We start from the raw sequence: 3,927 nt of genomic DNA, 5'->3' as shown, positions 1-3,927 counted from the left end.
ACAAAATCCACTGGACTTTCGCTAATCGTTCTCACTTTATTTTTTGCGCGTCAGAAACACAAAATCCACTGGACTTTCCCTAATCGTTCTCACTCTATTTCTTGTGCCTAAGAAACACAAAATCCACTGGATTTTCCCTAATCGTTCTCACTTTATTTCTTGCGCGTGATAAACACATAATCCACTTGACTTTCGCTAATCTTTCTCACTTTATTTCTTGCGCGTAAGAAACACAAAATCCACTGGACTTTCGCTAATCGTTTTCACTTTATTTCTTGCGGGTAAGAAACACAAAATCCACTGGACTTTCGCTAATCGTTCTCACTTTATTTCTTGCGCGTAAGAAACACGAAATCCACTGGACTTTCCCTAATCGTTCTCACTTTATTTCTTGCGCGTAAGAAACACAAAATCCACTGGACTTTGGCTAATCGTTCTCACTTTATTTCTTGTGCGTAAGAAACACATAATCCACTTCACTTTTCCTTATCGTTCCCACTTTATTTCTTGCGCGTCAGAAACACAAAATCCACTGGACTTTCCCTAATCGTTCTCACTCTATTTCTTTTGCGTAAGAAAAACAAAATCCACTGGATTTTCCCTAATCGTTCTCACTTTATTTCTTTCGCGTAAGAAACACAAAATCCACTGGACTTTCGCTTATCGTTCTCACTTTATTTCTTGCGCGTAAGAAACACAAAATCCACCGGTCTTTCCCTAATCGTTCTTACTTTTTTTCTTGCGCGTAAGAAACACATAATCCACTGGACTTTCGCTAATCGTTCTCACTTTATTACTTGCGCGTAAGAAACACAAAATCCACTGGACTTTCCCTAATCGTTCTCACTCTATTTCTTGCGCGTGATAAACACATAATCCACTTGACTTTCGCTAATCTTTCTCACTTTATTTCTTGCGCGTAAGAAACACAAAATCCACTGGACTTTCGCTAATCGTTCTCACTTTATTTCTTGCGCGTCAGAAACACAAAATCCACTGGACTTTCCCTAATCGTTCTCACTTTATTTCTTGCGCGTGATAAACACATAATCCACTTGACTTTCGCTAATCTTTCTCACTTTATTTCTTGCGCGTAAGAAACACAAAATCCACTGGACTTTCGCTAATCGTTCTCACTTTATTTCGTGCGGGTAAGAAACACATAATCCACTGGACTTTCCCTAATCGTTCTCACTTTATTTCTTGCGCGTAAGAAACACCAAATCCACTGGACTTTCCCTAATCGTTCTCACTTTATTTCTTGCGCGTAAGAAACACAAAATCCACTGGACTTTGGCTAATCTTTCTCACTTTATTTCTTGTGCGTAAGAAACACATAATCCACTGCACTTTTCCTTATCGTTCCCACTTTATTTCTTGCGCGTAAGAAACACAAAATCCACTGGACTCTCCCTAATCGTTCTGACTCTATTTCTTGCGCGTAAGAAACACATAATCCACTGGACTTTCGCTAATCGTTCTCACTTTATTTCTTACGCGTAAGAAACACATTATGCACTAGAATTTCCCTAATCGTTCTCACTTTATTTCTTGCGCGTAAGAAACACATCATCCACTAGAGTTTCCCTAATCGTTCTCACTTTATTTCTTACCCGTAAGAAACACATCATCCACTGTACTTTCCGTAATCGGTCATACTTTATTTCTCACCCGTAAGAAAGATATCATCCACTGGACTTTCCCTGATTGTTCTCACTTTATTTCTTACGCCTAAGAAACACGTAATCCACTGGACTTTCCCTAATCATTCTCACTTTATTATTCCTTGCGGGTAAAAAATACATAATCCAGTGGACTTTGCCTAATCGTTGTCACTTTATTTCTTACGCGAAAGAAACAAATCATCGCCTAGACTTTCCCTAATCGTTCTCACTTTATTATTTCTTTCGCGTAAGAAGCACAAAATCCACTAGACTTTCCCTAATCGTTCTCACTTTATTTCTTGCGCGTAAGAAACACATAATCCACTGGACTTTCGCTAATCGTTCTCACTTTATTTCTTGCGCGTAAGAAACAAATCATCCACTAGACTTGCCCTAATCGTTCTCACTTTATTTCTTACGTGTAAGAAACACATTATCCACTACACTTTCGCTAATCGTTTTCACTTTATTTCTTACGCGTTAAAATCACATCATCCACTGGACTTTCCCTAATCGTTCTCGCTTTATCATATCTTACGCGTAAGAAACACAAAATCCACTGGACTTTCCCTAATCGTTCTCAGTTTATTTCTTACGCGTAAGAAACACACCATCTACTGGAGTTTCCTTAATCGTTCTCACTTTATTTCCTATCCGTAAGAAACACATCATCCACTGGCCTCTGCCTAATCGTTCTCACTTTATTTCTTACGCCTAAGAAACACGTAATCCACTGGACTTTCCCTAATCATTCTCACTTTATTATTCCTTGCGGGTAAGAAATACATAATCCAGTGGACTTTGCCTAATCGTTGTCACTTTATTTCTTACGCGAAAGAAACAAATCATCGCCTAGACTTTCCCTAATCGGTCTCACTTTATTATTTCTTACGCGTAAGAAGCACATAATCCACTAGACTTTCCCTAATCTTTCTCACTTTATTTCTTGCGCGTAAGAAACACATAATCCACTGGACTTTCCCTAATCGTTTTCAGTTTATTTCTTACGCGTAAGAAACACATTCACCCTATTATTTCTAAAACCTTAGAAACGCATCGTTCTTATTCATCATATCTCTTCTCAAACTCTACTTTATTCGTTTGATGCTTCATATTTAGTTTATGTGGGACTATATACACCAACAAATAATATTCTAAACAATACGGACAGAACCAACGTGTAACTTCCATATATATTACTTTAATAATCGGTTCAGTTTATTCCAAAATGATTCTTTTTTGTATACAAAGTAGAACCTTTTATTCGAAAATTTACTTGATACAAATGAGTATACTTCATACTTGTTCATACAATATTGGCACATAATTTTATCCATTCTATTAATATGAGTCAATCATGGGACACAAGTCAATCAAGCCAAAGTGTAAGCCAATCGAGCCAATCGAGCCAATCGAGTCAATCAAGTCAATCAAGCCAAAGTCAAACCCAGAGACTAAGTCAATCAAGCCAATCAAGTCAGAGTTCAATTTGGGATTCTCAACCTTCGGGTGAAGAATGGTTGCCATCAGACTACGAAGAAACTGATTCAGACTAAAAACATATGGAGAGAAAACAAGATATATTATTGGTGATGGAATTGAGTGAAACAAATAAGTTTAATTGTGGAAATGTTATCCACGAAGAAATGATCAAAATGGACTACATCAATTGTCCATTTTGCGATGAAGAATTACAACAGCCAACAATTAAAATAGTGTCATGTTGTGAAAAACAAGACATGATAAATAGCAAGGGTACAAATGTATGCCGCAATTGTGGTACAGTAAGTGGTTATGATACAGCCAGTGAGTACGTTGATTTTCATGAAAACAAGTACAAGATTGTCAAGAAATCGATTTAACAAAGAAAATATCATTTAGACAATGTGTTAAACGATATCACTAGTAAAAAATGGATGGCAGTTATCAGTACACAATAAAAATAGAATACATGATATTTTCCGAAAAATAGACAGGATAATGCCACAAATTAATGGTGATCGTAAACGAATGATTAACATTAATTTTATTCTAAAAAAATTTTCGAATTTTTGGATTTACCGACTGATAATATACCAATAACGAGGTCCAAAAAACTTTGCTGATGTTGAATATTATTGGAGTAAAATAATTAATCTTATTCACTTGTGAACAATTTATTAAACTTATCCTCAAACTTGTCGTATAATGGACACATGTCTATTATGATAGTATTTCTACAAAGCTTTCAACTCTGATATCTCAGCTTCGGTTAAATTGTTAT

Source organism: Orbicella faveolata, unplaced genomic scaffold (genome assembly GCF_042242905.1).
Source record: "Orbicella faveolata isolate gen_17 unplaced genomic scaffold, um_ofav_v1 contig_50, whole genome shotgun sequence".
NCBI lineage: Eukaryota > Metazoa > Cnidaria > Anthozoa > Scleractinia > Merulinidae > Orbicella > Orbicella faveolata.
The sequence above is the reverse complement of the archived record's forward strand: the minus strand, read 5'-3'. Positions refer to the sequence as shown.